Here is a 21,493-nt window from a genome sequence, read left to right as displayed (position 1 = left end):
GGGCTGCCCCTCATGACCTAATCACCTCCCAAGGGCCTTACCTCCTAGTGACATAGTCACAGGTCCCTTCTCAGAGCTGGGGAATGATGTCATGGTCACATGGGTGAGTGGTGCAAGTATGTTTCTAAAAAGAACAATGGGTGGTTTAGCCAGAAACAGGTCATCAGAAAGTAAAACCAGTATTTTCACAAAAGTGCCAGGTGTTGTTAGTTTTTATATAAACATTTCAATTTTATCTTCATAATGATCTAAAGAAATCCAAAGAACATCCAAAAGAAAAGAATACATAGGTTTGGCATGGTTGGGCGACCTGCTGGGTTTATATAGCTCATAGGAGGGGGAGTCAGATTCTTACCCTGTTAAGTCTGACTCCAGAGACCTCCTCTTGAAAAAGGTATACTTACACATAGTAAAAATTTGAAACAGTGCAAAAATATGTAACAGTGAATAGGTAGGTGCACTACAAGCCTTGACCCTGAGCCCCAATCTCCCCCTTCCTGCCCCTAATCATCTACTCAGAAACCCTCCTTTTATCCCTTACTCTGCTGGTCACAATAGTCTTCAGTCCAGAGCTAATATGTCCCCACTTCTGAGGGGTTTACCCCATGCCCCAAGGACTTATGAGGGGTCTTGCCATTCTGGCTGATGGAACATGCACCATCTCCAGCCTCATGTGAAGGGAGGACTTTGTTGAGCTTCCTGCTTTGTGGTGGGTCTTCCCAGCCTCTGCTGGCTTCTCGCATGTGTGCTGGGGAGTCCTCAGGCCACAACTAGAGGAGACTTTTGCAAACTGCTAGCGCTCTCTCTTCTCTGACATTCTTCCCTGCCAGGCTAGCTGCTTCACCACCTTGAATGCCATCTTGGTCTCCTGAACTCAGGGAGACCATCGACTCCTGCCTCGGGTCCTCCTCCCTGACCGGTGGGCAGACATGACCTGTTAGCAGTGAACTGGGACAGTTTAGGACTTGCCTTTTCCCTCTCCCTCCTCTCAGCCATCGGTGACCCTTTCCACGCTGTCTGCTGCTCAATGTCTTAAAACCATTGTTTAATATTGTCTGCTTTTTTTTTTTTTTTTTTAAAGCTATTTAAGGAAGTAGGGTAAATCTGCTTGGATAGAGTCCCTAGTACGCTATCATGACCAGAAACTGTCCTACTTTCACCATTTTTTTGTGATAGGTGATGCATAAGCAAGTATTTATATCCCCTCTTCTTTATACATACCTTTTTGTACCTTTGTTACACACCGTTGTGCACCTTACTTTTGTTACTTATTATCATTATAGATCATTTTATAGAGACTGACTTCCTTCTTTCAAAGGTAGAGCCTGCACTCCTAACCCCTACATTATTCTGTCTTGGTGAATGGCAGCTGAGTTATTAGTGGCTATAATTGATGCTGGGTAAATAGTTGACGAGTTGAATAAATTATGGTGAAACTGCACCCAGGTGGCCGGCCTCATGTTCTGATGATGGGAGGAAACAGGATTCTCCACATTCGGTTTGGGGTCCTTTGTATTCCAGGCTCTTTTGTTTCTGTCTTTTCACGTCTCCGAAGAGCTTCCCCTCACCTCCTGGTCTATGGTAGGCTGAGACGGTCATATTTAAACCTCAGCTCTTGTCTCTTCTCTCCCATTGCACAAGGATTCAATTTACACCACAAAACCACACCCATTCTGTAGAAACATGTATACTTGTACCCATTCAGGGAACCACTGTAAGATGATATGAAGTGTGCCTGGGTAGTGTCTGGCATCTAGAAACTCAGTAAATACTTTTTGGATGAACTTGAGGTTGACTTGTGTCTTGGGCAATTAAAATCTAGCTGCCCATACCACCTCACTGAAAAGTCCTGGCTGCTTAACATCTAGTTAGGACCTATTAAGTGATGCTGTCAAAGATGAATATATAGAGATATTCATTGGCTCATTATGTATAAAAGTAAAGTTTGGAAATCATTAGGTGTTCATAGCAATAGAATGGTTAAATGGTGAAAGACTAGCATATAACGGTATTGTCTTTGTGGGCTGCTATAACAAAAGTTTCATAGACTCAGCAGCTTATAAACAAAAAAATTATTTTGCACAGTTCTGGAGGCTGGGAAGTCCAAGGTCAAGGTGCTGGTGAATTCTGTGTCTGCTAAGACCTACTTGGTTCATAAATGGTTGTCTGCTTGCCACATCTTTATGTGGTTGGCAAGGCAAGGGAGCTCTCTGGGGTCTCTTTTATAAAGGCACTAATCCCATTCATTAGGGTTCCACCCTCATAACCTAATCACCTCCCAGTAGAATTGAACGTATGAATAAGGGGGACAAACGTTCGATTTGTAGCAAGAATTGAGCTCTTTAAAATGTGTGCTTGTATGTGTGTTACAGGCTAACCAGGCTCTCAAATGAAATTCAGACACTTCCTCTTATCCTTACCCCTGTCTTTGGAAGCTAACACTCAGCATGAGACACAAGTTCACTATCCCCTTTTCTGTTTCTCACAGCAGCCGCATGAAATGGCTTATTTGCCTCATTTCTACAGAATAACTAGTTCCAGACCATATGTATGTACAAAGGAACTCAGGTTTAAATTTCTTTCCTTCTTTCTTTCTTTTTTTTTAGGGAGAACATGAAAGGGGGGAGCAAAGGGAGATGGAGATAGAATCTTAAGCAGGCTCAAAGCCTGATGTGGGACTCTGTCTCGTGACATTGAGATCATGACCTAAGCCAAAATCAAGAGTGGGCCACTTAACTGACTGAGCCACCCAGGCGCCCCAGGACTCAGATTTAAGTTCAGATTCTCCTGACTCTAAAGCCTGAGCTCCAGCTGCTCGTGGGATTAAAAAAATTGTTCCCAAAGTGTGCTCTGTGGAGCTCTACTTCTACCAAATTTTACAAGGAAAAATGATCCCCTGTTTGCATTTGCTCTTGAGGTATTTGCATTTTTTTTGGTTTATTTTTTTGTTTGCTGTGATCTGAAGTGATGCTCAGCATACGTATATTCTAGCATCTGCCTGTGGTTGAAAGGGTTTTTTTTTTTTTTTTTTTTTTTTTTTTTTTTTTTAAATAGATAGTGGCTGGTAGACGCTTTGGAATTATTCCATGGGAGCTGATTCAATACCTGCAATGAGAATAAGGTGGCCCTTTCTATAAGCTGCGTGGGTCATAGAAATTTGGAATATCAGAGAGAGAAAGGCTTTAGAGAGAATAATTAAGGTCTACCCCTTCATTTTACAAATGAGGGAACTGAGGCAAAGGGAGGTTTAGAACCTGGGACCTAGGTCTCCTGACTCTGAGTCCAGTGTTCTTTCCTCCTGTGAAGAAGAGAACTATTTTGTAAATTTTCTGGCAATCAGTTAGTGATTTTATATATATTCTCCCTCAGTTTCCATTTGTCTCTGTTTTAGCTTGTGTTCTTACTCTCTCCATCTCAGGGCCTCTTCCTGATTGTGTTTGAGGTCACAGCAAGATGGCAGGTGGATCCCATAGAAAAGGAGACTAGAGAATTGAACAGAATGAGCCTCGGGGTATAGGGCTGCAGCTAGCATCAGCTCTGATAGGGACATCATCACACATTGGATTTATGACTGAAAAACTGTATGTACAGGTTAGATTTTATAGGTCAGTGATTTTAGGGATGCTTCCTATTTGAAGACTACCATAACTACACTTTGCCTTATCCATTCTATTTCTAGAAATTTATGTTATAAAGATGTGTGCATAGGGATCTTTTTAAAAAACATTGTATACAATAGCAAAAGACTTTAAACAGCTTAAATATCCACTGATGGGGGTTAAGGTTATAAAAACCATAGGACACCGTGTAGTGGAGTACTATAGAGCCATGAGACAAAAGAGGACAGATAGTATGGGCTGACATCGTGCAACCTGCAAGATATAGCAAGTGAAAAAATTAGGTGTGGGGGTGCTTGGGTGGCTCAGTGGGTTAAGCCTTTGCCTTCAGCTCAGGTCATGCTCTCAGGGTCCTGGGATCAAGCCCTGTATCGGGCTCTCTGCTCATCAGGGAGCCTGCTTCCCCCTCTCTCTGCCTGCCTCTCTGCTTACTTGTGATTTCTCTCTGTCAAATAAGTAAATAAGTAAATAAATAAATAAATAAAAATAAGGTGTGTACATGACTTGATTTGGGGTCCCTTGAAAGCAGAACCTCAAACAAAGACTTGAGTGCAGGTAGTTTATTTGGGAAGTGATCCCTGGAAAAATGAACGAGAGCATGAAGACAGTGAGTGAGACAGAAAATGAAGGGAAAAAGGTGTCTGATTGAGTTACTGCTATAGGTAAGGGAAGCCTAAGTCCAGACCTTTGAAAACAGAGCTTCCAGAATTGTTTGTCTTTCGGCAAGAAGGAAGGCTGGGGCATTTATTGATCAAAGCTATCCTGTATTGGTTGGGGTTGGTCCAGGGGCTTATCTCCTTCTGCTTCTGGCTGCATCTCCCTGTAGACTGGGCAGGTTCCTGTGACTTTGGAGAAAGTGCTAGTGTTCAAGGTGGGACTCTGTCTGTGTGCAAGGGAGGGACTGACCATGGGAGTTGCAGCAGAAATCAGAGGTGGTCTAAGGGAACATCAGGCTTCGAAAAACAGCTACTATAATAGAAAAGATGTTTACTTGCATGTAAACAAAGCCTATGTGCGCATTTGTGTGATATACATAGAAATATTCGTATACAAATACCAATGTAGAGGGGTGTACACACAGACCATTTTTGAATAAGGCATAAAATTACTGAGAATAATGTTACGTTTGGGTAGGGAGATGGGGTATTTGGAGGTCTGGACATATGGTGAAAGAGGACTAATTTTTCAAAATTTAGTCAAAATTTTTTAATCCTATAAATATATTTCTTTTATAATGTTTTAATTACTTTTATTGAAGTAAAACTTAGATATTAATAAAATATGCCTATTTTAAGTGTGCAGTTTAATAAATTTCATTGAACCTATGCACCCACACAACCACCCCCAAAGTCAGGATATAGAACATGTCCATCAAGCTCCCCACTAGCTTTTTGTAGTCAATCCCCTCTTCTCTATCTTTCTCATGTGAGTATTTTGTTCCTTTTTAAAACTGAGTCATATACTGTTATGGGGATAGAACACAACTTATTTACCATTCACTTTTTGATGGACTTGCAGATTATGTCTCGTTTTGAGTTATTATGAATAAAAGTTATCATGAAAAAGTTATGAACTCTTGCAAGAAGTGTTTATGTAGACCTAGGTTCTCATTTTTCTTGTGTAAATACTTAGGGGATTGCTGGGTCATATAGTAGATGAATATTTAACTTTATAAGAAATCACTGAGTTTTTCCAAAGTGCTGTGTTATTTTGCATTTCTACCAACAAAATATGAGATTTCCAGTTGTTTCACATCCTTGCCAGCACTTGGTATGGTTTCTCCTTTTAATTTTAGCTATTCTAGTGAGAGGTAGGAGTATCTGGAGGTTTTAATTTGCATTTTCCTGATGACAGTGATGTTGAACATTTCATTTGTATATCTTCCATTTATAGTCTTTCTTTTGTGAAGTATCTGTTCAAACTTTTTGCCTTTTTTTTTTTTTTTTGTTAAAGTTGGCCTCATGCCCAATGTGGAGTCCATTGCTGGGCTTGAACTCACAACTCTGAGATCAAGACCTGAGTTGAAATCAAGATACTTGATTGGATGCTTAACTGACTGAACCACTCAGGTGCCCCTTTTTTGCTTAATTTTTGTCAGTATTTTACTACTGAGCTATGAGGGTTTTTAATATATTCCAAATAGAAGCCTTTTGACAGATATATGTATTACATATATATTTTTTCTGTTTATGGCTTGCATTTTATCTATTTTTTGTTTGTTTTATATTAATTCTGTCTTCCAAAGAATAGGATGCTTTAATTTTGACATAGTTTAATTTATCAATTATTTTTCCCCTTGCAGAGTAAGTGCTTTTTGCATATTGTCTAAGAATTATTTGCTTATATGTAGGTCATAATATTTTCCTCCTATGTTTTTTTCCGGAAGCCTATAGGTTAACATTTATATTTAGGAAAGTGATCAATATTAAGATAATTTTTGTTTATAGTGTAAGGCAAAAGTTCAAGGTTATTTTCTTCCTGGGATACCCAGTTGTCCTAGCAACATTTGTTGAAAAAAATTTCCCATTGGATTTATTTGGCATTTTTGTCAAAAATTAATTGACCATATATATGAGTGGGCCTATTTCTGGACTCTTTGTTCTGTTCCATTGATCTATATGTCTATCCTATGTTAATAGCACACTGTCTTTATTATTGTAGCTTTATGGTGAATCTTAAAATAGTGTAGTTCTTACACTATTTTAAGAAGTAGTGTAGGAGGTAGTCTAAGTCCTCCAACTTTGTTCTTCTTTTTGAAGTTGTTTTGGCTATTTTAAGTCCTTAACATTTACATACAAATTTCACTATCAGTTTGTCAATTTTTATTAAGAAAAAAACCCAGTGGCACTGTGATGGAGATTACACTGAATCCCAGTACGTTGGCAGTATCGACATCTTACTAATATTGAGTCTTTCAATCCATAAACATTGTATATATCTTTACTTATTTAGGTCTTCTTTAGATTTTTCAGTAATTATTTTGTCATTTCCGTGTAGAGGTTTAGCACATATTTTGTTAAATTTATCCACAAGTATTTTATGTCTTTTGATGCTATTGTAAGTGGTATTTGTGGTAGCCAGCCTCCAGGTTGGCCTGAAATGCTCCTTCCCTCCTAGTATTCATGCTTGTGTATAGTATCCTCCCCACCCCCCACACATACATTGTACTAGGGTTGATCTGTGTGACCTATTGAATATGGTGAAAATGATGGAATGCCACTTCTGAGACTGGGTAATCAAAGGCATTACAGCTCCTTCTTTGCTCTCTTATATTGCTTGTTCTGGAAGACATGGGAGCAGCTCTACTGAAAGGTCCAATGTGGACCTCTCAGTGGAGAAACTGAGACCTCTATCAGCAAGACATGAATGAGTGATCTTGGAAGTAGATCCTCCAGCCCCAGTCAAAACTTCAGATGAGTGCAGCCCCAGTTGGCATCTTGATAGCAACCTTCTGAGAGATGCTGAGCCATGCTACCCCTGAAACTTCTCCTAGATTCCCGACTCTCAGAAACTATGTGAGATAATAAATGTTTGTTGTTTCAAGATGCTAATTTGGTAATTTGTTATGTAGCAATTGAGAACTAATATAGTATTGTTTCTTTTAAATTAATGGCATCTATTTTATTTCAATTTCTAATTCTTTGTTTCTAGAATATAAAAATTCTTTTCTTTTTCTAATATAGACATTGTATCCTGTGTCCTTGCTAAAATCAGCTCTTTTGCAGATATTTTAGGCTTTTCTGCATAGGCAATCATGTCATCTGTGACAAAGACAGTTTTACTTCTTTTCAAATCTGCATGTCTTTTATTTATTCGACTGCCTTATTAAACTGGCTAGGATTTTTAGTATAATGTTGAATAAAATGGTAAGAGCAGATATTCTTGCCTTGTTTTTGATCTTGAGGGGAAAGCAGTTCAGTTATTTACCATGTGTATAATGTTAGCTGTAGATTTTCCAAAAAATGCTCTTTATCAGGTTGGGGAAGTTTTCTTCTGCTCTTAATTTACTGAGGGGTTTAATGCCCCCCCAACTCTGTAGTTCCTGTCATCAATACTAGATTTATAGTTTTATTATAGTAACAAATACTTGTTGCAGTTAGATCTACACTCATACACAGAATTACTATATTTAAATTGATATAGAACAATATTTACATTTTAAAGTTACACTTTTGAAATTAGATGATGAAGAGCAGCTTAAGTTTCACAACACAAAAAAGAGCACATAAGACAAAAATAGAGGTGGAGCAAAAATATAACTATCTGTTCTTGAGACAGCATGTGGAGACTTTTTGTCAGAAAGCTATGTCTTCTCAATCTGATTGTCCAAATCATTAAAATATGGATAATTCAGTATCATTTTTCCAGAAACTTGTTTGGTGGGATTAACCTGCCAATGTGCTAACATTTTTGAAAGCAAATCCAAGCCATTTTCAACCAAGTTTATGATATGGGATGCTAGACTTCCTGGTTTCCACTTGGGAAGTGTGCTCTTTTTTTTTTTTTTTTTTTTGGGAAGTGTGCTCTTAACAGTTTTATAAAGATTCCACTTCTGGCCACACTTCATTACTGGGGGTGCCCAAAGCTCTGAAAATCCGAAGGAGTTGATCAATTTCTGAATCCCCATGGAAAAGAGACTTATTAGTTGCTAATTCTGCAAATAGAGTATCTGCACTCCAAATGTCAACAAGACCTGTGAGCTGACCCCAGCAATACCTCCATGCCAGTGTTATTACTTCATGGACAATATATGCTCCTAGGTATTCCAGAAACACTGGCAAGGTTGAAACCAGCCAACTTAGTTATCCCTTTGTTGTCAATAGATTTTGAGGTTTTAAGTCTCTGTGAAGAGCTCGTCCAGAGTGACAAAACAACATCCCTTGTATGATTTGGCCCAAATAAGTCTTAATATGTGAAGAATCCATGAACTGACTAGGAGGGAAAGAATCCAAGTATTTCTCAAGAACCAAGGAATTCAGAGATGTGATACAAGCTGGAATCCTGTATAAGCACATCTTGAAGACTGACTATATTTAGATGACAAAGTTCTTTTAATAGAGAAATTTCCTGAATTGTGGAACTAAGAAACTCTTCATCTTTACTTTCTTGTCTGATTTTGTTCATGGCTACCACTTGACCTATAGTTTTACGTCTATCCTTGTACACGACTCCATAGATATTTTCTCCAATTTTTTCAATTTTGGTGTTATATTTTATAGTTATCCAATAGGTGTGGTGAATCCTGGCTTATTATTCTGTGATGGTAGTCTTGGGCAAGTTGAGGTCATAGTGGAGGCAGTTGTGGCAGCTTCCTTGTCTGTGTCTTTCTTTCTTAAACTTTTGAGAGCCCGAGAATTTTTATTATGAATCATTTTCTAATAATCCTTCTGAGTCTGTTGAGATAAGCATTTGTTTTTTTTAAAATTTTGTTAAATATGCTAAATTTCATTGATTGATTTTTTAAAATACTTTAAATATTTATTTATTTATTTGAAAGAGAGAGAGTGGGAGCAGGGGGAAGGGTAGAGGGAGAGAGAACAAGCAGGCTCCATACGGAGTGGGAAGCCTGATGCAGGGCCTGATCCATGACCTTGAGATCATGACCGGAACAAAAATCAAAAGTTGGATGCTCAATTGACTGAGCTATTCAAGTGCCCCCAGTGATTGAGATTTGAACCTTGTGTTCCTGAGATAAACCCCACTTGGTCATCATACCTGAATTATTCTTAAAAATATTTGATGAATACTTTTTACTTTTTTATTATTTGAGGGATATCTGCATTTTGTGCATCTTCAAGAGACCAGGAGACTCTACTCCCTATTGGCTGCTGTTGAGTTACAGTAGTCCCTTGGTGCCTGAATGTGGGTGGACAAGTGTGTTTTGTAACCCTCTCAGATCCTTGGGGGAAGTGTCCAGACCAAGACATAAGGGAATCTTGATGGACTGTTGATAATATCCTGCCCACGTGAGTCAATTTATTTCTTCAAATCAAGTATTTGTTCAGCTTTAATTTGGATCAGCTGAAAACTGGGATAGTAAGGAGAGGAATGGAGAGGGAGGACTGCTGGTGGAAACCTCAATGTAGGGAGAACATTTAGATCCTGGCTACCCTACAATGACAAATATTCACAATCCAAAGCATGGCTCCTAGGGTCTTAGTTACAACTCCAGGGTTGTTTTATGGTATTCCTTTTGCTTTTTCTGAGAAGAGTTTTGAAATGATGTTTTTTCCTCCATTGCCTTAAGTTTCTACTGGTGTACTAGTACCCTGGTGATGGACGAGCATATATTTCCTTACATGTTGGAGCACCAGGCAGCTGCCTGGTGGACCCACTCCTTCATTTGACTCTGGCCTGACTATTTACTTTTAGTGCTTTGAATTTATTAAGCATTTGAATCAGTATTTGGTGAAAACTCAGTGTCCCCTTCTTTGGGACTCCAAGGAGATGGGTATGAGATTCTATGAAAATTTATTTTCGCTTGAGAGCATTAAGAGCAAGCATTAAAAAAAAAACCTCTTCTGGTCTGCCTTGGAAGCTAGGGTCAGTGTCCATGTGCTCTGAACCGGGGGACTAAGATATGAGACTGGGAAAAGGGAAATTCCGGTAGATGAAATGATAAGAGAGAAACTGCGTGGCTCTACCAAGTCCCGAACAGCTGCCAACTTCTCAAAGAAATATGTGGAGAAGGGCTAGAATCTCTTGGCTTTCTCCCACATTCAGTCAGCTATGGACTTTGGGGTCTGTGAAAATAGCTGGTATGCAGCCTAGAGCAATGCAGTCTCTCTTTCTCTGTCCTCTATCCTGTTTTGCATTTTCCCACTCACCTCTCCTCCTCTAATCTAGACGGGGACAATCAGATGACAAAAGAGTTCTACTTTATAACACAAGTGCAGGTAGGTATTTATAGTAGGGAAATGGACTGAATGAGCTAGCTGCTAAAAATAGAAGGTCTGACTTAATCCATTCAGGAAGATTGTGGCCCAATGCATTTAGGGATAAAATAAATCAGTTCAGATCTAATGTTCAGAAAAAGTAGCCCAGATTGGGATAGTTGGCTTCTCATGAGAAATGATATAGATTTTTCCAAATGGGCAGCAGTGGTGGGGATGAGCACCTTTTGCAGGCAAAAGGCTTGACCATTAGCCTGGACATCAGAAGATCTTCAAATACCAATTTTCTGTCAATGTAATGGTTGATGCTCATTCATTTTCCCCACATGTGCAGGTTCTTTGAATGAATATCAAATGCACAGTATTTATTGAGCACTGAGTGCCGTGCACCATGCTATACCCTTCTCATGCTTTTTTGTTTAGGTCTCACAACAACCCTAGCATATGCTCTCCATGCTGCTGATAGACAAAGTGAGGCTTAGTTAGGATTTTCCAAAGCCGTGTTGTTTGTGGGTAGAAGGTTGAGATTTGAACTCATTTGGAGATAGAAACTGAGTCTTCTGGTATTTATGCCATCCTCTTGACATTTTATTCTGGGTTGTGCACGCATAGGCCCTCAGCTGATGCTTGTTTATGGTGAAGACTTTCTTGGCTCTCTCTCTCTTTTATCTCTTCCTACCTTGAGTTCAACAGCCTACTGTGCTATTCAACTTCACATCTACCCTATGTCATCTATTTTAGCAGTCATTTTGGAATGTTAGTTCCAAAAAAACCCTACCTTAACCATCATGATGGTCTTAAAAAAATGACTGTAAATTCTTTGGTACTCCTCCTATTGAGAGTTGGGGTCTGTGGCTCCCCTCCTTGAATCTGCTGTTTTGACCACCGGAGCACTGCCAAAGTGACACTGCATGACTCCTGCAGGAGGGTAGGTCATAAGAAGCCATGCAGCTTCCGCTTTGTTCTCTTGGAATGCTTACTGTCCATGCTGTGAAAAGCCAAAGCCATATGGAGAAGCCCCATGTGTGGACGCACTGGTCATCAGTCTCATCTGAGTCCAGTCCTTGGTTAGCCCAGCCCAGGTAACAGACACATAAATGAAGAAGCCATTGGAAGTGGATTCTCTAGGTCTAGCTCTTCTGGTTCAGTGTTTCTGTCATCCAGATGTTTGTTTCCCCAGTAGAGGCCCCAGACATCATGGAGTGGAGACATACCATTCCACCAGGACCCTGCATGAAGCCCTGACCCATGGAATCTGAGGAATGTAAGGAATATTGTTACATTTTAAGATTGAGCTACTCTTAAGTCATACATCAAAATCATATGGTGGTCTATCATTCATAATTAGTATTTTTAAACTTTTTATTTACCTATTAATTTTAATTTTAATTCCAGTGTAGTTAACATACAGTGTTATGTTAGTTTTAGGGATATAATAGAGTGATTCAGTAATTCTGTATATTTACTCATTGTGCTTCGTGATGGGTGTCCTCAATCCCCTTCACCTGTTTCGCCCATCCCCCCACCCACCTCCCCTCTGGTAACCATCTGTCTGTTCTCTAGAGTGAAGCATTAAAAATTATTTTTAACCTACCAGCTGACAGCTCATTTGGGTCTTCCTTGGATTATGTGGAAACTGCAATCCACTGACTTTTTCTGTCACCAAATTTTGGAGTAGCCTGTTACACATAAAGAGCAGCTAGAATATCCAAATTCATTCAACTAGATGGTGAGTTTTAAAAACAGAGACAATGCTGGTTACTTCTCTGGAAAGCTTCTTGACATCCTCTTCAGCACTAAGAACATCACTTCTGTGTAGTATGTTTATGTATTGAAGAAAGGGAAGAAGGAGGAGGTTTTTCACAGCAGAGGTCCTCAGATGTTTTCCCCTTGAGTATTCCTTGAAAGAATTTGGAGAGACAATGTATGCCCGTGCATATTCTTATTTGATATCTACAGTTTCCCATTATAACTTTACATAGTTGCAAAAATTGTGATTTGGGGCATATTGTAAATACTGACATTCAAAAATAAACCTTTGTTTGCTCTTTCAAGTTCCCAGTGAAGTCTAAATAATCATGTGATTTGATACTACTCTGTTCCGTTTACAGATACCCAAACAAGCTTTTCTTCAGCAGTCAGACATTTTTACATCATTTCTTTTCTCCTTGACTCATATTTTCATTCTACTCTCCCCACAGAATTTTATTGTAATGTAATAAGTTTTTATGCTTGAAAGTTTTTTATTGATTTCAGTATCATACTTCTTTGCAACAAAAACATACATATAAATTAAAATAGCATTTTAAAACATTTCATGTGACTAAAAGCCTTTAAGTATTGAAACATTTCTTCTGGATTGAATTCTCATTATAATTATTATTACTATACAGTTGAGAAACAACATAAATATATATTTTTATATACAATAATTAAACACAAAAAGTGAAATGCATTAGAAGTGCATCTATATGAAGTGGATGGGATTTTATAAATTTTTTCATCTACCTGTAGGTGAATATTACTTATTGCTAGAATGACACAATTATAAATACAATAGTATTTTTTATTTGTTAAGACAAATGTTGAAAAGATTCACATGAGTACATGGAAAATGTTGTTCATATAAGTAGACGGAAATATAAGGAACATTGTTGCATTTGAATTGAGTACTTCCAACTAAGATATTAAAAATCACATAGTGATCTATCATCAGAAATTATTATTTGATGATCTGTCAGCTGTCAGCTCAAAAGGTCCTCCTTGGATTATGTGGAAAATACCTGACTTGGGTAAAAGCATGTAACTAGACATTTGAGTTACTCACTTGCAAATGAATTTGTTATCCTCTCATTATAGATATTCACATCAGAATGTCTATTTACTCCCTCTGTTTGGAGCCCTGGAAGTTTATACTCCAGGTTTGGGATGAGTGAGAACTGTGCCTTTCTTTTGGTAAGTGGGAGAAAGTCTTGCCTGAAAGAGAAGGTGGGTGGGGAAGGAGAACTCTCTTGATACCCCAATGCAGGCAGATCAATTTCAGGAGAGTCTGCTGGAAAACAGGGTTTGGAAATTGATCCTCATACGTCTATGCTCCCAAACCAAGTCCTTTTGTACTCTTAAGAGTATGTGTACCTGAATTTGAAGACCACTGTTCCAAAGACTGCTAGAACCATAGCAGTGTTGACACTTTTGGATGGATAGGTTTGCCAGAGTTTCTTCCAGGGTATTGGCTCTCAATGGACTGCTCTGTGCTAAGTGCTTTATAGGGAACATGACACTGCGTCCCGAGATCAACCTGCTGATGAGGATACAGGGGTTGAAGGAAATAGCAGCCACCGAGTACCAATGCAGGGATTCAAGCCCCAGCCTATGGGTTTATAGTCCCTGCTTTAGCTGCTGTGTTAAATGGGGTAGCACAGTGGGCATTGTGAGCACAGCTCTTTACAGAAGCTGCTTCCTGGACTGCTGTTGCTTTTAGTTTTGCCTCCTCCTTGGCAAGTTTCTTCAAAGCAGTGGTTCTTAAAGTGCATGGCTGGACTGCACTGCCGGAATTTTTGATTTGATAGATCTGGGTGAGAGGCATGCGTTTCTAACAAGAAGGTTCCAGGTCTGGGAAGCACACTTTGAGAAACACATATCTAAAGCATGTCCATCCTCATGGGAGAGATCCCATTTCTAACACATTTGGGGACTGATATTTTTTTCTTTTAAATGTCATTTAGGGCTGAGGTTTTTACCTGCCTAGAAGTGAGTATGTATAGCTGTGTATATTACATGGTTATTCCGATACCAGAAATGACTTTGGAAAAACTTGTACTGTAGAAATTTTGGTTGGAGATTTTTTTTAAAAGATTTTATTTATTTATTTGACAGACAGAGATCACAAGCAGGCAGAGAGGCAGGCAGAGAGTGAGAGAGCAGGGAAGCAGGCTCCCTGCCGAGCAGAGAGACTGATGCGGGACTTGATCCCAAGACTCTGAGACCATGACCTGAGCCAAAGGCAGAGGCTTAACCCACTGAGCCACCCAGGCACCCATGGCTGGAGATTTTTTTAAAGTGATATTACCCCAGTTGTGCTACAGAAGGAGATACATAAGTCCTCTGGGTCTTCACCCAGTTGTTCTCTCTTTCTGGATGGAATGTCCTTCCCCCGTTCTTCCCCCATTGGTTCAATCTTTCGGACTTATCTCCAGATACTGTCTTCTCTCCAAAGCTTTCTGGCTGAGTTCAGTACCTTTACTCTGAATTCCTCCAGCCCCACATAGGATTATATAGAATGATCTTGTTTAAGTGTTATCTCTTTCACTGGATGATAAATTTCATACTAAGTGTTCAATAAATAATAACTAGCCAACATTTACCATGTGCTAGGCATTTGCTAAACACTTTGTAAATAATATTTCATTAAATCCTTGCAACAACCTTATGAGGTAGATACTTTTATCATCCCTATTTCACAGCTGAGGACACTGAGGCACAGAAAGCTAACTTAGCCAAGGGCATATTATTCAGGGGCATGTCCCTGTGGTCCAGGACTGACCTGCAGGCTTGCAGCCCCCAAAATGTCGATCTGTGAGCTCATGAGCTCACCTACATCAACAGAATGCCAGGCCCTCAGTTTGTGTGGTGACAAATGCCAAGTGGAATGGATGCTCCATGCTCTGTATTCTCTCCCTTGTGGTAGGCTCCTCAAGGAGCCAGAATGTGTAAGCCCCCATCTGACTAGCCAGCACAAGCTCAGACCAGGGGAGTTGGTAATATGGGCCCAGTCTGTAGGGGCCTCTGGTAGAGACAATCCATTGCAGCAACAAGGATGTTGCTATGAACATCGGGTACATCCTTGGGCACTATTGCTTCGCGGATAAAAGCAGGTTCAAATTCCAGCTCTGCCACTTGCTAGCGATGTGACCTTGGGCCCCCTCATCTGAATAAGATGTTGATAATGATGGAACCTATCTCAGGGGCTTGTTGTGAGGGCTAAATGCATGAGCATAGGTAAGGAACTTAGAAGTGTGCTAAGTATATAACAAGAACTGTGGAATCGTTTCGTCTCAGTGCCCCGTGTAACCCTGGCATACAGTAAGGGCTCAATGCATATTTTGGAATTAATGAGAAGTATATGGATGATTAATCTGACTAGAACTTTGTTAGAGTCTGCCAATGTTTACTTGATAGCAGTGACTTTCAAAAAAATTTGACAGTGACCTACAGTAAAGATATACATTACAAATTAAAACTACTACACATGTGTATACATAGACACACTTCATGGAAATAATACTTATCATTATTATATGTGATGCATTCTTATATTTTATGTTCTATTTAACTTAATAAAATACTGGAGCCCCCCCGATACATTTTACCACCTCCTAAGGAGAAAGGGCTGGCAATTTGATAAATCAACTGCCTTAAGAGACTTTCTTCTTAATGGACATATTCCATCTATGGATATGTTACATGAGGCAGATTTTCATATCTTTGCCCTTACTGCAGAAGACAGGCTCATTTTCTCATTTTCAAGTTCTTGGGTGGCTATATTCTGGTCAAAAGAGACAGTTTCTCCTGTTCTGTGTCTGGACACATCTCTCCTCTCTCAACTGGGGCTGGCCTTGAGGATTGTGCTTCTTTCCAGGGCCAGTAGCCTTCCATGAGGCTACAACTTTTTCAGGACTGGAAGGGCTGAAGCTGTGGCCTCAAAGAGACTGTGTCAAAGGGTTCGTGTCTTTTGAGCAAAGTTTGGATTTGGCTAAGGAAATGCTGTCTTTCCTTTAAGGTCTCTTGGTCTTGGTTTGAACCCTTTCACCTAAGGCTGACCCGTGCCTGTTGTGGGGAAGGTCTTGGTCTTCCCCTACTCCTGGGCCCATCAGGTGTAATTCACCACCACTCCTCCTCCTGACATGGGCTTTGGGCTCTTGGGTCTTCACCAGTTCTATACCGGAGAAGCCTTTTGCTGGCATTTAGCCCATATTTGTGAGTTTTTGGTGGCTGCAAGGGGTGGGCAGGAAAATGTGTTTTGCTGTTGGAGAACAGTGATGGGGTGGGCTGGGCTGAGGTGTGGTTGAAGGAGAGGGTAGGTGGAACAGACTGTCCTGAGTTCCAGCTGCTGCTTTGGGTTGCGCTTCCCTTTCCGGGGTCACTCTCGGTTTTTCAAGTGAATAGTAAGGGCTGTATCCTTGGGAAAATTTCGTAGCCACCATCTTGGTTCTTTTCAAGGCTTGTGTATAAATCCTGCATGTGATACTGGATTAAGACCCAGGAGAGGAAAGGACATGGTTATAGGGCCAGGGGAACTTAATATATCAATGATAATGCTAATAACTCCTGCTACTACTTATTGAGGGTCTCTGAGCTTTGCCACCTATGGATTCTGCCTCCTAACTCTGCCTGGAAACTGTGTCTCTGCTCTGTAGTTGTGCCCATGATTCATCTTTGTTGTTCAAGCATTTTAAACTCTATTCCATTGTTTCTCGGAAATGCTAGAGCTAGCCTTCCCAAACCACGGCCATTTAGGGCTCCTATTATTTCTGGCTTGAGAAGGTGCATACCTCCATCTGTCTCCCCACATTCTTTTCGTCCTTCTGTTCTCCATCATTTTTCTAAAATATTAGTGTTAGTCTATTCCCCCAAAGACTTGGTAATGCAGACTCTTTCAATTTGCTGATTTTGCATATGTTCACATTTTCCAAGTATTCCCTAGACTATTTGTTTTCGACAGTTATTTTTTGCAAAGTCTTCATTACTTCTAAATTGTTTAAATGTGTTTCTTGCCCTCCCCCTCTTCCCTTTCTGTACTTCTTTTATTCTAGCAGTGGGTCTTACATTTTTGGATCTCATGGAGTAGAAGTTAAAAAAAAAAAAGAAAGAGAGACAGAAAGGGTAATTTACATAGGGTTGCTGTCTTTTTATTTTTCCAAATAATGATAACCACTGTTTACTTTACCATCACTTCATAAAAGAAGTTGCCCAGTAGAAATTCAGTAGCTATTAATTGCCTTTGTGGATATATGGTCTCACAGAAGCTCTGTTTCCTCCCTGATTCCAGTTCACTACAATGTTTTTGGCGCCTGCCGTGTGCTCAGCACCGTGGTGGACACAAAAGAGGGATTAGACTTTTGCCTTTATCCTCAGGGATCCCACAGAGGAGACAAGACAAGCAGCTGTGTAGGACTATAACTTTTGTGTCTATCTTCCCCATGAGACTGAACTTCTTAAAGGTAGAGATCATATCCTATGTCTCTCTGTCCCAGTGTACCAGCGTGGTATCTGACACATCATACGTGGTCTATCAATGTTTGCTCACTCCGAGTGAATTACAGGACAATGAAAGGTCAAATACGCGTAGATGTTCAGTGGTAGTCAGTCATGGACCAATACTAAGGGTGCTGTACCATGAATTGTAGGATAGGAGAGGAAGGCAAGCGTTTGCAGCTGACTCAAAGCGACAGGAAGACTTCATGGAAAGGGACAGTGAAATATGACATGGGCCCTCAGGAATGAGCAGAAGTCACATGACCTGGCTGTAAGCAATGGGAAAGTAGCTTGAGGCTCATGTGATAATATTCAGGAGAGGTTATATCTTTGTTTTGCAGGCTTATTGCTTATTTGGAGTTTATTTGGCAGCATAGGGGTGGTGATAGACACCAAAGAACCCTTTAGGGTAGTGGTTCCAAACTGGAGATGGTGCTCCCCCATCCCCCAACCTCCACCCCAGGGGATGTTTGGCAATATTTGGAGACATTTCTGGTGCCACTGGCACAATTCTGGGCGTATGGTACAGGCTAGGGCTGTTGTTCAACACCTTACCATGTACGGGACAGTCCTCTTGTCCTATGAAATAATTGGCTGGTCCAGAATGTCAGCAGTGTTGTAGTTTAGACCCCTGCTGTGGGGTGATTGATAAGGAATAGGAAATACATACGGTGCTGTCAGTAGGTATTTATGACCACAAGCGATGCCGGGGAGTACGGGCCATGCTGTGACGGGGTAATACCTCTCTCCTCTCCAAGGAACTTCCCTCTGCTGGCCGTCTCCTATTACACTTCTCTCCCTGACATGCATTGCCAGAGGTCCTTCTCCTCTCTTATTGTGCCCTCCCCCTCTTTGGCCTGATAGTTCCAGAACTTCTACTGGCTCCCTGCAAGTCCAAGAGCTCAGAGCTACCCAGGAAACTCTGGAAGGTTGTTTGTGCAAGAATAGAATTTGGAGCTGAATCCAAGATCCCTTGGCCCAAGATAGGTCTCTATCTTCATGTCGTCTAACCTACAGTCCTTGTGTTAAGCTTCATGGTTATGTACTTATTCAGAGGACATTTTGGCTTTCTCCCATTTCTAACCTGCTAAGTCCAAGTTAGTCTTTTTTCCCCCTCCTTTGGGTGCCATAGTGACATTTGATTTACCTTAGGGTGTAGAGAGTATATATTACTGTGCCATTAATTTTCTGTATGTTAGTAAGTACCCTTTGAAAAAAAGAGTTCATGGTGGAATTGAGAAACAAACAAAAAACCAACCTAACAAACCAACCTAACAAACAAAACCCAAGAGCATGGTTGCAGAGAAAGATTCCTGGTTGCTGGAGGATGGGTAGGGGCAGATCCGGGTGAGTGAAATGGGTGAAAGGAGTTAAAAAATACAAACTCCCAGCTCTAAAAGAAGCATTAAATGGGTATAATATATAGCATAGGGTCTATAGTTAACAACAGTGTATTGTGTATTTGACAGCTGCTATGAGAATAGATCTTAAAAATTCTCATCACAAGAAAAATGATTGTAATTACAGATGGTGATGGATGGTAGCTAGACTAATTGTGGTGACCATTTCACAATATATACAAATATCAAATGAATGTTGTACACCTAAAACTAATGTAATGTTATTTGTCAATTATATATAAATTAAGTTTAAAAGTTTAGAAAAAAAATTTCAGTGGCCACTTATGTCTAGGAAACCACCGGGTTAAACAGATATTTTATTGTAAGACTTCTTTATCATCCATACGGACATTTTGAATTTCTGAGAGGAAGACATGGTATTCTATATTCTCAAACTTAACTGACCATGGGACACCTTTTATACAGCACAAATCGACACTTAGTTTGGGAATCCCAACCTCATGCTGCCATTATTTGTCACATGGTTCTGCAATTTGTTGTTGATATGAATGTCTTTCCTACTGGACTAAAACCACGGAAGGCCTGGATGGTGTCTTGTGACGTTTGTATTTTCAGTTCTTCCCCCAATTTCTGGCACATCATGGTCCTCAATAAATGCTAATTGAATAAATCGATGGGTAATATATATAGTGCACCTTGCGCAGTTTCAGTGAATGCTAGTTCTTGCCTCGCTCCTTCCTTTATTCTTTCTCAGTGGATGAAAACGTTTTGGAAGACATAGGAAGGAATGGAATGGGGCTGTGAAGTGATGATGTCTTTGACCTTGACATTTTGATTTACTAAAAAGACTGCATGAGGATCCACACTCCATGCATGTGACAGTTAGCCAATGTGCCTCTGAGACTTGCTTAAGCAAGGGCTGCTTTTTTGTTTGTAACTTCATACCACAGAGTAACATTGGTTAAATCTCATCTGGAGCATTCCACTCAATTTGGGACATCAACTGTTAGGAAGGAGGAGATACTGGTTTCGTTAACACCCCTAATCCTGACTGCTTCTTGAAACAACTATCTAGGAGGGTAAACAAGACATTCACCACTGATGAGGGTCTTCCTCGAAGGGTCCTGGAGATCTGGATATCCCAAATTATGATAATGGTGAAGGAAATGGTGTTGGGTACAGGGACACATTTTAACCTTCTGAAGAGCAGCATGTGTTATAAAGAAAAATGCTTTGGACTGGAGTGACCAAACCTGGGTTTCAGTGTCTGTGTGATTGTGGTGTGATTGTGGGTGAGTTTCCTGCCCTCCCTGGTTGTGAGTTTTCTTGTCTCTAAAATGAAGGTTTGGGACTGGAAGATGTTTGGAGGTCTCTTTGGACTTGATAAAGCATAACTCTGAAACATTGGAGGGTGGGTTGGAGAAGAGAGTCTAGGCTCCATATTTTTTCGGTGGGTTTCAGAGGCCAGAGCTGAGACCAGAGTTTGAAGTTCTCTTGGTGGGAAAACAAGAGGCCAGTTTGCTGCTCAATGGGAAAAAAACTCATTTCAGAGGGAGGGAGAAGGTAGACAGTTCTTGTCACCAGAAGTGCCTCTAGAGCCACCTGCTTTGGCTGTTCTAGAGCCAACCTTTAAGACACTTCCCTTCACTTGTTTTAAGTAAACATTTTATTTTAGAACAATTTTAGGTTTACCGAAAATTTGTGAAGATAATCGAGAATTTCCATACACCTTATATCCAATATCCCCTAATATTAACATTTTGCATTAGTATGGTACATTTACTATAATTGATGAACTGACGAGCATCCACTATTATTAACTGGAATCCACACTTTATTCAGGTTTTCTTAGTTTTTATCTGATATCTTTTTTCTGTTCCAGGATCCCATCCAGAATATCCCCTTACAATTATGTTCCTCTTGGCTATGACAATTGGTCAGACTTCCTTTGTTTTTGATGACCTTGACAGTTTTGAGGAGTACTGGTCAGGCATTTTGTGGACTGTCCCTCAGTCGGGGTTTTTCAAGATTAGACCAGGGTTGCAGGTTTTTGGGAGGAAGACCGCGGAGGTGAAGTGCTCTCTTCCTCATCACATCTTCTCAATATGACTTATCATTAACGATGCCAACCTTGACCCCCTGGCTGAGATAGTGTTCGTCAGCTTTCTCTGAATTACAGCTATTATTTTTGTTCCTTTTTGTAGTGCAGTCTTTGGAGGGAAGTCATTAGGTGCAGCCCACACTGACGGAGTGGGGAGTTAGGCTCCCCCTCCTTGGGGAGAGTCCTCAGTTTTCAATCAAAAAATAAGGATTATTTTGACTTTTGCTCACCTCCCAGGTCTCACACAGAGCCCTCAGTGCAATGAGT

At 40.2% G+C, this 21,493-nt stretch overlaps 1 pseudogene; it reads right to left on the bottom strand.

Annotated features, from left to right (window-relative positions):
* Nucleotides 1-7,920: 7,920 nt before the first annotated feature.
* Nucleotides 7,921-9,327, bottom strand: LOC116590231 (annotated as a pseudogene).
* Between the last annotated feature and the right edge of the window lie 12,166 nt (nt 9,328-21,493).

This window comes from Mustela erminea, chromosome 5 (assembly GCF_009829155.1).
Source record: "Mustela erminea isolate mMusErm1 chromosome 5, mMusErm1.Pri, whole genome shotgun sequence".
Lineage (NCBI taxonomy): Eukaryota > Metazoa > Chordata > Mammalia > Carnivora > Mustelidae > Mustela > Mustela erminea.
This window is presented reverse-complemented; position numbering and strand designations above follow the sequence as displayed.